We start from the raw sequence: 14,552 nt of genomic DNA, 5'->3' as shown, positions 1-14,552 counted from the left end.
TTCCAACTTCAGTCTAGTCAATAATGAAGCTACAAGTTGTTTCGGGCTCAAACGAGTCAAAAATGAAACTACAAGTTGATTCCAATTTCAAACAACAAAAATGAAACTACAAGTTGTTTTCAACTTCAAATGAGTCTGGAATTAAGCTGCAAGTTGTTTCCAATTTCAATTTAGTCAATAATGCATGAAGCTCCAAGTGGTTTACAAGCTCAAACGAGACAAAAATAATACTACAAGTTGATTCCAATTTCAAACAACCAAAAATGAAGCTACAAGTTGTTTCAAACTTCAAACGAGTCTGGAATGAATCTACAAGTTGTTTCCACCTTCAATCTAGTCGATAATGAGCTAAAAATTGTTTCGTGCAAAACGAGTCAAGAATGAAACTACAAGTTGATTCCAATTTCAAACAACCGAAAATGAAACTACAAGTTGTTTTCAACTTCAAATGAGTCTGGAATTAAGCTGCAAGTTGTTTCCAACTTCAATGTAGTCAATAATGAAGCTCCAAGTGGTTTACAAGCTCAAACGAGTCAAAATAATACTACAAGTTGATTCCAATTTCAAACAACAAAAATGAAGCTACAAGTTGTTTCAAACTTCAAACGAGTCTGGAATGAATCTACAAGTTGTTTCCAACTTCAATCTAGTCGATAATGAAGCTAAAAATTGTTTCCGTGCACAAACGAGTCAAAAATGAAACTACAAGTTGATTCCAATTCAAACAACCGAAAATGAAGCTACAGGTAATTTCGTTTCAAACGAGTCTGGAATGAAGTTACAAGTTGTTTCCAACTTCAATCTAGTCAATAATAAAGCTACAAGTTGTTTCAAGCTCAACGAACGATCAACAAACACTACAAGTTGATTCCAATTTCAAACAAGCAAAAATGAAACTACAAGTTGTTTCAACTTCAAATGAGTCTGGAATTAGCTGCAAGTTGTTCTCCAACTTCAATGTAGTCAATAATGAAGCTCTAAGTGGTTACAAGCTCAAACGAGATCAAATAATACTACAAGTTGATTCCACTTTCAACAAACCAAAAATGAAGCTACAAGTTAGTTTGTCCATTTCAAACGAGTCGTGGAATTAACTAAAATTGTTTCCAACTTCAGTCTAGTCAATAATGAAGCTACAAGTTGTTTTCGGGCTCAAACGAGTCAAGAATGAAACTACAAGTTGATTCCAATTTCAAAACAACAAAAAATGAAACTACAAGTTGTTTTCAACTTCAATGAGTCTGGAATTAAAGCTGCAAGTTGTTTTCCATTTCAATGTAGTCAATAATGCATGAAGCTCCAAGTGGTTTACAACTCAAACTAGACAAAAATAATACTACAAGTTGATTCCAATTTCAACAACCAAAAATGAAGCTACAAGTTGTTTCAAACTTCAAACGAGTCTGGAATGAATCTACAAGTTGTTTCCACCTTCAATCTAGTCGATAATGAAGCTAAAAATTGTTTCCGTGCACAACGAGTCAAGAATGAAACTACAAGTTGATTCCAATTTCAAACAACCGAAAATGAAACTACAAGTTGTTTTCAACTTCAAATGAGTCTGGAATTAAGCTGCAAGTTGTTTCCAACTTCAATGTAGTCAATAATGAAGCTCCAAGTGGTTTACAAGCTCAAACGAGTCAAAAATAATACTACAAGTTGATTCCAATTTCAAACAAACCAAAATGAAGCTACAAGTTGTTTCAAACTTCAAACGAGTCTGGAATGAATCTACAAGTTGTTTCCAACTTCAACCTAGTCGATAATGAAGCTAAAAATTGTTTCCGTGCACAAACGAGTCAAAATGAAACTACAAGTTGATTCCAATTTCAAACAACCGAAAATGAAACTACAAGTTGTTTTCAACTTCAAATGAGTCTGGAATTAAGCTGCAAGTTGTTTCCAACTTCAATGTAGTCAATAATGAAGCTCCAAGTGGTTTACAAGCTCAAACGAGTCAAAAATAATACTACAAGTTGATTCCAATTTCAAACAAACAAAAATGAAGCTACAAGTTGTTTCAAACTTCAAACGAGTCTGGAATGAATCTACAAGTTGTTTCCAACTTCAATCTAGTCAATAATGAAGCTAAAAATTGTTTCCGTGCACAAACGAGTCAAAATGAAACTACAAGTTGATTCCAATTTCAAACAACTGAAAATGAAGCTACAGGTAATTTTCTGTTTCAAAGGAGTCTGGAATGAAGTTACAAGTTGTTTCCAACTTCAATCTAGTCAATAATAAAGCTACAAGTTGTTTTCAAGCTCAAACTAGTCAACAATAAAACTACAAGTTGATTCCAGTTTCAAACAACCAAAAATGAAACTACAAGTTTTTTCAACTTCAAATGAGTCTGGAATTAAGCTGCAAGTTGTTTCCAACTTCAATGTAGTCAATAATGAAGCTCTAAGTGGTTTACAAGCTCAAACGAGTCAAAAATAATACTACAAGTTGATTCCAATTTCAAACAACCAAAAATGAAGCTACAAGTTGTTTTCAATTTCAAACGAGTCTGGAATTGAACTACAAATTGTTTCCAACTTCAGTCTAGTCAATAATGAAGCTACAAGTTGTTTTCGGGCTCAAACGAGTCAAGAATGAAACTACAAGTTGATTCCAATTTCAAACAACAAAAATGAAACTACAAGTTGTTTTCAACTTCAAATGAGTCTGGAATTAAGCTGCAAGTTGTTTCCAATTTCAATGTAGTCAATAATGCATGAAGCTCCAAGTGGTTTACAAGCTCAAACGAGACAAAAATAATACTACAAGTTGATTCCAATTTCAAATAACCAAAAATGAAGCTACAAGTTGTTTCAAACTTCAAACGAGTCTGGAATGAATCTACAAGTTGTTTCCAACTTCAATCTAGTCGATAATGAAGCTAAAAATTGTTTCCGTGCACAAACGAGTCAAAAATGAAACTACAAGTTGATTCCAATTTCAAACAACCGAAAATGAAACTACAAGTTGTTTTCAACTTCAAATGAGTCTGGAATTAAGCTGCAAGTTGTTTCCAACTTCAATGTAGTCAATAATGAAGCTCCAAGTGGTTTACAAGCTCAAACGAGTCAAAAATAATACTACAAGTTGATTCCAATTTCAAACAAACCAAAATGAAGCTACAAGTTGTTTCAAACTTCAAACGAGTCTGGAATGAATCTACAAGTTGTTTCCAACTTCAATCTAGTCGATAATGAAGCTAAAAATTGTTTCCGTGCACAAACGAGTCAAAATGAAACTACAAGTTGATTCCAATTTCAAACAACCGAAAATGAAACTACAAGTTGTTTTCAACTTCAAATGAGTCTGGAATTAAGCTGCAAGTTGTTTCCAACTTCAATGTAGTCAATAATGAAGCTCCAAGTGGTTTACAAGCTCAAACGAGTCAAAAATAATACTACAAGTTGATTCCAATTTCAAACAAACAAAAATGAAGCTACAAGTTGTTTCAAACTTCAAACGAGTCTGGAATGAATCTACAAGTTGTTTCCAACTTCAATCTAGTCAATAATGAAGCTAAAAATTGTTTCCGTGCACAAACGAGTCAAAAATGAAACTACAAGTTGATTCCAATTTCAAACAACTGAAAATGAAGCTACAGGTAATTTTCTGTTTCAAAGGAGTCTGGAATGAAGTTACAAGTTGTTTCCAACTTCAATCTAGTCAATAATAAAGCTACAAGTTGTTTTCAAGCTCAAACTAGTCAACAATAAAACTACAAGTTGATTCCAGTTTCAAACAACCAAAAATGAAACTACAAGTTGTTTTCAACTTCAAATGAGTCTGGAATTAAGCTGCAAGTTGTTTCCAACTTCAATGTAGTCAATAATGAAGCTCTAAGTGGTTTACAAGCTCAAACGAGTCAAAAATAATACTACAAGTTGATTCCAATTTCAAACAACCAAAAATGAAGCTACAAGTTGTTTTCAATTTCAAACGAGTCTGGAATTAAACTACAAATTGTTTCCAACTTCAGTCTAGTCAATAATGAAGCTACAAGTTGGTTTCGGGCTCAAACGAGTCAAGAATGAAACTACAAGTTGATTCCAATTTCAAACAACAAAAAATGAAACTACAAGTTGTTTTCAACTTCAAATGAGTCTGGAATTAAGCTGCAAGTTGTTTCCAATTTCAATGTAGTCAATAATGCATGAAGCTCCAAGTGGTTTACAAGCTCAAACGAGACAAAAATAATACTACAAGTTGATTCCAATTTCAAACAACCAAAATGAAGCTACAAGTTGTTTCAAACTTCAAACGAGTCTGGAATGAATCTACAAGTTGTTTCCACCTTCAATCTAGTCGATAATGAAGCTAAAAATTGTTTCCGTGCACAAACGAGTCAAGAATGAAACTACAAGTTGATTCCAATTTCAAACAACCGAAAATGAAACTACAAGTTGTTTTCAACTTCAAATGAGTCTGGAATTAAGCTGCAAGTTGTTTCCAACTTCAATGTAGTCAATAATGAAGCTCCAAGTGGTTTACAAGCTCAAACGAGTCAAAAATAATACTACAAGTTGATTCCAATTTCAAACAACCAAAAATGAAGCTACAAGTTGTTTTCAATTTCAAACGAGTCTGGAATTGAACTACAAATTGTTTCCAACTTCAGTCTAGTCAATAATGAAGCTACAAGTTGTTTTCGGGCTCAAACGAGTCAAGAATGAAACTACAAGTTGATTCCAATTTCAAACAACAAAAAATGAAACTACAAGTTGTTTTCAACTTCAAATGAGTCTGGAATTAAGCTGCAAGTTGTTTCCAATTTCAATGTAGTCAATAATGCATGAAGCTCCAAGTGGTTTACAAGCTCAAACGAGACAAAAATAATACTACAAGTTGATTCCAATTTCAAACAACCAAAATGAAGCTACAAGTTGTTTCAAACTTCAAACGAGTCTGGAATGAATCTACAAGTTGTTTCCACTTTCAATCTAGTCGATAATGAAGCTAAAAATTGTTTCCGTGCACAAACGAGTCAAGAATGAAACTACAAGTTGATTCCAATTTCAAACAACCGAAAATGAAACTACAAGTTGTTTTCAACTTCAAATGAGTCTGGAATTAAGCTGCAAGTTGTTTCCAACTTCAATGTAGTCAATAATGAAGCTCCAAGTGGTTTACAAGCTCAAACGAGTCAAAAATAATACTACAAGTTGATTCCAATTTCAAACAAACAAAAATGAAGCTACAAGTTGTTTCAAACTTCAAACGAGTCTGGAATGAATCTACAAGTTGTTTCCAACTTCAATCTAGTCAATAATGAAGCTAAAAATTGTTTCCGTGCACAAACGAGTCAAAAATGAAACTACAAGTTGATTCCAATTTCAAACAACCGAAAATGAAGCTACAGGTAAATTTCTGTTTCAAACGAGTCTGGAATGAAGTTACAAGTTGTTTCCAACTTCAATCTAGTCAATAATAAAGCTACAAGTTGTTTTCAAGCTCAAACGAGTCAACAATAAAACTACAAGTTGATTCCAGTTTCAAACAACCAAAAATGAAACTACAAGTTGTTTTCAACTTCAAATGAGTCTGGAATTAAGCTGCAAGTTGTTTCCAACTTCAATGTATTCAATAATGAAGCTCTAAGTGGTTTACAAGCTCAAACGAGTCAAAAATAATACTACAAGTTGATTCCAATTTCAAACAACCAAAAATGAAGCTACAAGTTGTTTTCAATTTCAAACGAGTCTGGAATTAAACTACAAATTGTTTCCAACTTCAGTCTAGTCAATAATGAAGCTACAAGTTGTTTTCGGGCTCAAACGAGTCAAGAATGAAACTACAAGTTGATTCCAATTTCAAACAACAAAAAATGAAACTACAAGTTGTTTTCAACTTCAAATGAGTCTGGAATTAAGCTGCAAGTTGTTTCCAATTTCAATGTAGTCAATAATGCATGAAGCTCCAAGTGGTTTACAAGCTCAAACGAGACAAAAATAATACTACAAGTTGATTCCAATTTCAAACAACCAAAAATGAAGCTACAAGTTGTTTCAAACTTCAAACGAGTCTGGAATGAATCTACAAGTTGTTTCCACCTTCAATCTAGTCGATAATGAAGCTAAAAATTGTTTCCGTGCACAAACGAGTCAAGAATGAAACTACAAGTTGATTCCAATTTCAAACAACCGAAAATGAAACTACAAGTTGTTTTCAACTTCAAATGAGTCTGGAATTAAGCTGCAAGTTGTTTCCAACTTCAATGTAGTCAATAATGAAGCTCCAAGTGGTTTACAAGCTCAAACGAGTCAAAAATAATACTACAAGTTGATTTCAATTTCAAACAAACCAAAATGAAGCTACAAGTTGTTTCAAACTTCAAACGAGTCTGGAATGAATCTACAAGTTGTTTCCAACTTCAATCTAGTCGATAATGAAGCTAAAAATTGTTTCCGTGCACAAACGAGTCAAAAATGAAACTACAAGTTGATTCCAATTTCAAACAACCGAAAATGAAACTACAAGTTGTTTTCAACTTCAAATGAGTCTGGAATTAAGCTGCAAGTTGTTTCCAACTTCAATGTAGTCAATAATGAAGCTCCAAGTGGTTTACAAGCTCAAACGAGTCAAAAATAATACTACAAGTTGATTCCAATTTCAAACAAACAAAAATGAAGCTACAAGTTGTTTCAAACTTCAAACGAGTCTGGAATGAATCTACAAGTTGTTTCCAACTTCAATCTAGTCAATAATGAAGCTAAAAATTGTTTCCGTGCACAAACGAGTCAAAAATGAAACTACAAGTTGATTCCAATTTCAAACAACTGAAAATGAAGCTACAGGTAATTTTCTGTTTCAAAGGAGTCTGGAATGAAGTTACAAGTTGTTTCCAACTTCAATCTAGTCAATAATAAAGCTACAAGTTGTTTTCAAGCTCAAACTAGTCAACAATAAAACTACAAGTTGATTCCAGTTTCAAACAACCAAAAATGAAACTACAAGTTGTTTTCAACTTCAAATGAGTCTGGAATTAAGCTGCAAGTTGTTTCCAACTTCAATGTATTCAATAATGAAGCTCTAAGTGGTTTACAAGCTCAAACGAGTCAAAAATAATACTACAAGTTGATTCCAATTTCAAACAACCAAAAATGAAGCTACAAGTTGTTTTCAATTTCAAACGAGTCTGGAATTAAACTACAAATTGTTTCCAACTTCAGTCTAGTCAATAATGAAGCTACAAGTTGTTTTCGGGCTCAAACGAGTCAAGAATGAAACTACAAGTTGATTCCAATTTCAAACAACAAAAAATGAAACTACAAGTTGTTTTCAACTTCAAATGAGTCTGGAATTAAGCTGCAAGTTGTTTCCAATTTCAATGTAGTCAATAATGCATGAAGCTCCAAGTGGTTTACAAGCTCAAACGAGACAAAAATAATACTACAAGTTGATTCCAATTTCAAACAACCAAAAATGAAGCTACAAGTTGTTTCAAACTTCAAACGAGTCTGGAATGAATCTACAAGTTGTTTCCACCTTCAATCTAGTCGATAATGAAGCTAAAAATTGTTTCCGTGCACAAACGAGTCAAGAATGAAACTACAAGTTGATTCCAATTTCAAACAACCGAAAATGAAACTACAAGTTGTTTTCAACTTCAAATGAGTCTGGAATTAAGCTGCAAGTTGTTTCCAACTTCAATGTAGTCAATAATGAAGCTCCAAGTGGTTTACAAGCTCAAACGAGTCAAAAATAATACTACAAGTTGATTTCAATTTCAAACAAACCAAAATGAAGCTACAAGTTGTTTCAAACTTCAAACGAGTCTGGAATGAATCTACAAGTTGTTTCCAACTTCAATCTAGTCGATAATGAAGCTAAAAATTGTTTCCGTGCACAAACGAGTCAAAAATGAAACTACAAGTTGATTCCAATTTCAAACAACCGAAAATGAAACTACAAGTTGTTTTCAACTTCAAATGAGTCTGGAATTAAGCTGCAAGTTGTTTCCAACTTCAATGTAGTCAATAATGAAGCTCCAAGTGGTTTACAAGCTCAAACGAGTCAAAAATAATACTACAAGTTGATTCCAATTTCAAACAAACAAAAATGAAGCTACAAGTTGTTTCAAACTTCAAACGAGTCTGGAATGAATCTACAAGTTGTTTCCAACTTCAATCTAGTCAATAATGAAGCTAAAAATTGTTTCCGTGCACAAACGAGTCAAAAATGAAACTACAAGTTGATTCCAATTTCAAACAACTGAAAATGAAGCTACAGGTAATTTTCTGTTTCAAAGGAGTCTGGAATGAAGTTACAAGTTGTTTCCAACTTCAATCTAGTCAATAATAAAGCTACAAGTTGTTTTCAAGCTCAAACTAGTCAACAATAAAACTACAAGTTGATTCCAGTTTCAAACAACCAAAAATGAAACTACAAGTTGTTTTCAACTTCAAATGAGTCTGGAATTAAGCTGCAAGTTGTTTCCAACTTCAATGTAGTCAATAATGAAGCTCTAAGTGGTTTACAAGCTCAAACGAGTCAAAAATAATACTACAAGTTGATTCCAATTTCAAACAACCAAAAATGAAGCTACAAGTTGTTTTCAATTTCAAACGAGTCTGGAATTAAACTACAAATTGTTTCCAACTTCAGTCTAGTCAATAATGAAGCTACAAGTTGGTTTCGGGCTCAAACGAGTCAAGAATGAAACTACAAGTTGATTCCAATTTCAAACAACAAAAAATGAAACTACAAGTTGTTTTCAACTTCAAATGAGTCTGGAATTAAGCTGCAAGTTGTTTCCAATTTCAATGTAGTCAATAATGCATGAAGCTCCAAGTGGTTTACAAGCTCAAACGAGACAAAAATAATACTACAAGTTGATTCCAATTTCAAACAACCAAAAATGAAGCTACAAGTTGTTTCAAACTTCAAACGAGTCTGGAATGAATCTACAAGTTGTTTCCACCTTCAATCTAGTCGATAATGAAGCTAAAAATTGTTTCCGTGCACAAACGAGTCAAGAATGAAACTACAAGTTGATTCCAATTTCAAACAACCGAAAATGAAACTACAAGTTGTTTTCAACTTCAAATGAGTCTGGAATTAAGCTGCAAGTTGTTTCCAACTTCAATGTAGTCAATAATGAAGCTCCAAGTGGTTTACAAGCTCAAACGAGTCAAAAATAATACTACAAGTTGATTCCAATTTCAAACAAACAAAAATGAAGCTACAAGTTGTTTCAAACTTCAAACGAGTCTGGAATGAATCTACAAGTTGTTTCCAACTTCAATCTAGTCAATAATGAAGCTAAAAATTGTTTCCGTGCACAAACGAGTCAAAAATGAAACTACAAGTTGATTCCAATTTCAAACAACCGAAAATGAAGCTACAGGTAATTTTCTGTTTCAAAGGAGTCTGGAATGAAGTTACAAGTTGTTTCCAACTTCAATCTAGTCAATAATAAAGCTACAAGTTGTTTTCAAGCTCAAACGAGTCAACAATAAAACTACAAATTGATTCCAATTTCAAACAACCAAAAATGAAACTACAAGTTGTTTTCAACTTCAAATGAGTCTGGAATTAAGCTGCAAGTTGTTTCCAACTTCAATGTAGTCAATAATGAAGCTCTAAGTGGTTTACAAGCTCAAACGAGTCAAAAATAATGCTACAAGTTGATTCCAATTTCATACAACCAAAAATGAAGCTACAAGTTGTTTTCAATTTCAAACGAGTCTGGAATTAAACTACAAATTGTTTCCAACTTCAGTCTAGTCAATAATGAAGCTACAAGTTGTTTTCGGGCTCAAACGAGTCAAGAATGAAACTACAAGTTGATTCCAATTTCAAACAACCAAAAATGAAACTACAAGTTGTTTTCAACTTCAAATGAGTCTGGAATTAAGCTGCAAGTTGTTTCCAATTTCAATGTAGTCAATAATGCATGAAGCTCCAAGTGGTTTTCAAGCTCAAACGAGACAAAAATAATACTACAAGTTGATTCCAATTTCAAACAACCAAAAATGAAGCTACAAGTTGTTTCAAACTTCAAACGAGTCTGGAATGAATCTACAAGTTGTTTCCACCTTCAATCTAGTCGATAATGAAGCTAAAAATTGTTTCCGTGCACAAACGAGTCAAGAATGAAACTACAAGTTGATTCCAATTTCAAACAACCGAAAATGAAACTACAAGTTGTTTTCAACTTCAAATGAGTCTGGAATTAAGCTGCAAGTTGTTTCCAACTTCAATGTAGTCAATAATGAAGCTCCAAGTGGTTTACAAGCTCAAACGAGTCAAAAATAATACTACAAGTTGATTCCAATTTCAAACAAACAAAAATGAAGCTACAAGTTGTTTCAAACTTCAAACGAGTCTGGAATGAATCTACAAGTTGTTTCCAACTTCAATCTAGTCGATAATGAAGCTAAAAATTGTTTCCGTGCACAAACGAGTCAAAAATGAAACTACAAGTTGATTCCAATTTCAAACAACCGAAAATGAAGCTACAGGTAATTTTCTGTTTCAAACGAGTCTGGAATGAAGTTACAAGTTGTTTCCAACTTCAATCTAGTCAATAATAAAGCTACAAGTTGTTTTCAAGCTCAAACGAGTCAACAATAAAACTACAAATTGATTCCAATTTCAAACAACCAAAAATGAAACTACAAGTTGTTTTCAACTTCAAATGAGTCTGGAATTAAGCTGCAAGTTGTTTCCAACTTCAATGTAGTCAATAATGAAGCTCTAAGTGGTTTACAAGCTCAAACGAGTCAAAAATAATACTACAAGTTGATTCCAATTTCATACAACCAAAAATGAAGCTACAAGTTGTTTTCAATTTCAAACGAGTCTGGAATTAAACTACAAATTGTTTCCAACTTCAGTCTAGTCAATAATGAAGCTACAAGTTGTTTTCGGGCTCAAACGAGTCAAGAATGAAACTACAAGTTGATTCCAATTTCAAACAACCAAAAATGAAACTACAAGTTGTTTTCAACTTCAAATGAGTCTGGAATTAAGCTGCAAGTTGTTTCCAATTTCAATGTAGTCAATAATGCATAAAGCTCCAAGTGGTTTTCAAGCTCAAACGAGACAAAAATAATACTACAAGTTGATTCCAATTTCAAACAACCAAAAATGAAGCTACAAGTTGTTTCAAACTTCAAACGAGTCTGGAATGAATCTACAAGTTGTTTCCACCTTCAATCTAGTCGATAATGAAGCTAAAAATTGTTTCCGTGCACAAACGAGTCAAGAATGAAACTACAAGTTGATTCCAATTTCAAACAACCGAAAATGAAACTACAAGTTGTTTTCAACTTCAAATGAGTCTGGAATTAAGCTGCAAGTTGTTTCCAACTTCAATGTAGTCAATAATGAAGCTCCAAGTGGTTTACAAGCTCAAACGAGTCAAAAATAATACTACAAGTTGATTCCAATTTCAAACAAACAAAAATGAAGCTACAAGTTGTTTCAAACTTCAAACGAGTCTGGAATGAATCTACAAGTTGTTTCCAACTTCAATCTAGTCGATAATGAAGCTAAAAATTGTTTCCGTGCACAAACGAGTCAAAAATGAAACTACAAGTTGATTCCAATTTCAAACAACCGAAAATGAAGCTACAGGTAATTTTCTGTTTCAAACGAGTCTGGAATGAAGTTACAAGTTGTTTCCAACTTCAATCTAGTCAATAATAAAGCTACAAGTTGTTTTCAAGCTCAAACGAGTCAACAATAAAACTACAAGTTGATTCCAATTTCAAACAAGCAAAAATGAAACTACAAGTTGTTTTCAACTTCAAATGAGTCTGGAATTAAGCTGCAAGTTGTTTCCAACTTCAATGTAGTCAATAATGAAGCTCTAAGTGGTTTACAAGCTCAAACGAGTCAAAAATAATACTACAAGTTGATTCCAATTTCAAACAACCAAAAATGAAGCTACAAGTTGTTTTCAATTTCAAACGAGTCTGGAATTAAACTACAAATTGTTTCCAACTTCAGTCTAGTCAATAATGAAGCTACAAGTTGTTTTCGGGCTCAAACGAGTCAAGAATGAAACTACAAGTTGATTCCAATTTCAAACAACCAAAAATGAAACTACCAGTTGTTTTCAACTTCAAATGAGTCTGGAATTAAGCTGCAAGTTGTTTCCAATTTCAATGTAGTCAATAATGCATGAAGCTCCAAGTGGTTTACAAGCTCAAACGAGACAAAAATAATACTACAAGTTGATTCCAATTTCAAACAACCAAAAATGAAGCTACAAGTTGTTTCAAACTTCAAACGAGTCTGGAATGAATCTACAAGTTGTTTCCACCTTCAATCTAGTCGATAATGAAGCTAAAAATTGTTTCCGTGCACAAACGAGTCAAGAATGAAACTACAAGTTGATTCCAATTTCAAACAACCGAAAATGAAACTACAAGTTGTTTTCAACTTCAAATGAGTCTGGAATTAAGCTGCAAGTTGTTTCCAACTTCAATGTAGTCAATAATGAAGCTCCAAGTGGTTTACAAGCTCAAACGAGTCAAAAATAATACTACAAGTTGATTCCAATTTCAAACAAACAAAAATGAAGCTACAAGTTGTTTCAAACTTCAAACGAGTCTGGAATGAATCTACAAGTTGTTTCCAACTTCAATCTAGTCGATAATGAAGCTAAAAATTGTTTCCGTGCACAAACGAGTCAAAAATGAAACTACAAGTTGATTCCAATTTCAAACAACCGAAAATGAAGCTACAGGTAATTTTCTGTTTCAAACGAGTCTGGAATGAAGTTACAAGTTGTTTCCAACTTCAATCTAGTCAATAATAAAGCTACAAGTTGTTTTCAAGCTCAAACGAGTCAACAATAAAACTACAAGTTGATTCCAATTTCAAACAAGCAAAAATGAAACTACAAGTTGTTTTCAACTTCAAATGAGTCTGGAATTAAGCTGCAAGTTGTTTCCAACTTCAATGTAGTCAATAATGAAGCTCTAAGTGGTTTACAAGCTCAAACGAGTCAAAAATAATACTACAAGTTGATTCCAATTTCAAACAACCAAAAATGAAGCTACAAGTTGTTTTCAATTTCAAACGAGTCTGGAATTAAACTACAAATTGTTTCCAACTTCAGTCTAGTCAATAATGAAGCTACAAGTTGTTTTCGGGCTCAAACGAGTCAAGAATGAAACTACAAGTTGATTCCAATTTCAAACAACAAAAAATGAAACTACCAGTTGTTTTCAACTTCAAATGAGTCTGGAATTAAGCTGCAAGTTGTTTCCAATTTCAATGTAGTCAATAATGCATGAAGCTCCAAGTGGTTTACAAGCTCAAACGAGACAAAAATAATACTACAAGTTGATTCCAATTTCAAACAACCAAAAATGAAGCTACAAGTTGTTTCAAACTTCAAACGAGTCTGGAATGAATCTACAAGTTGTTTCCACCTTCAATCTAGTCGATAATGAAGCTAAAAATTGTTTCCGTGCACAAACGAGTCAAGAATGAAACTACAAGTTGATTCCAATTTCAAACAACCGAAAATGAAACTACAAGTTGTTTTCAACTTCAAATGAGTCTGGAATTAAGCTGCAAGTTGTTTCCAACTTCAATGTAGTCAATAATGAAGCTCCAAGTGGTTTACAAGCTCAAACGAGTCAAAAATAATACTACAAGTTGATTCCAATTTCAAACAAACAAAAATGAAGCTACAAGTTGTTTCAAACTTCAAACGAGTCTGGAATGAATCTACAAGTTGTTTCCAACTTCAATCTAGTCGATAATGAAGCTAAAAATTGTTTCCGTGCACAAACGAGTCAAAAATGAAACTACAAGTTGATTCCAATTTCAAACAACCGAAAATGAAGCTACAGGTAATTTTCTGTTTCAAACGAGTCTGGAATGAAGTTACAAGTTGTTTCCAACTTCAATCTAGTCAATAATAAAGCTACAAGTTGTTTTCAAGCTCAAACGAGTCAACAATAAAACTACAAGTTGATTCCAATTTCAAACAAGCAAAAATGAAACTACAAGTTGTTTTCAACTTCAAATGAGTCTGGAATTAAGCTGCAAGTTGTTTCCAACTTCAATGTAGTCAATAATGAAGCTCTAAGTGGTTTACAAGCTCAAACGAGTCAAAAATAATACTACAAGTTGATTCCAATTTCAAACAACCAAAAATGAAGCTACAAGTTGTTTTCAATTTCAAACGAGTCTGGAATTAAACTACAAATTGTTTCCAACTTCAGTCTAGTCAATAATGAAGCTACAAGTTGTTTTCGGGCTCAAACGAGTCAAGAATGAAACTACAAGTTGATTCCAATTTCAAACAACAAAAAATGAAACTACCAGTTGTTTTCAACTTCAAATGAGTCTGGAATTAAGCTGCAAGTTGTTTCCAATTTCAATGTAGTCAATAATGCATGAAGCTCCAAGTGGTTTACAAGCTCAAACGAGACAAAAATAATACTACAAGTTGATTCCAATTTCAAACAACCAAAAATGAAGCTACAAGTTGTTTCAAACTTCAAACGAGTCTGGAATGAATCTACAAGTTGTTTCCACCTTCAATCTAGTCGATAATGAAGCTAAAAATTGTTTCCGTGCACAAA

Source organism: Daucus carota, chromosome 2, assembly GCF_001625215.2.
Source record: "Daucus carota subsp. sativus chromosome 2, DH1 v3.0, whole genome shotgun sequence".
In the NCBI taxonomy this organism is placed as follows: domain Eukaryota; kingdom Viridiplantae; phylum Streptophyta; class Magnoliopsida; order Apiales; family Apiaceae; genus Daucus; species Daucus carota.
The sequence above is the reverse complement of the archived record's forward strand: the minus strand, read 5'-3'. Positions refer to the sequence as shown.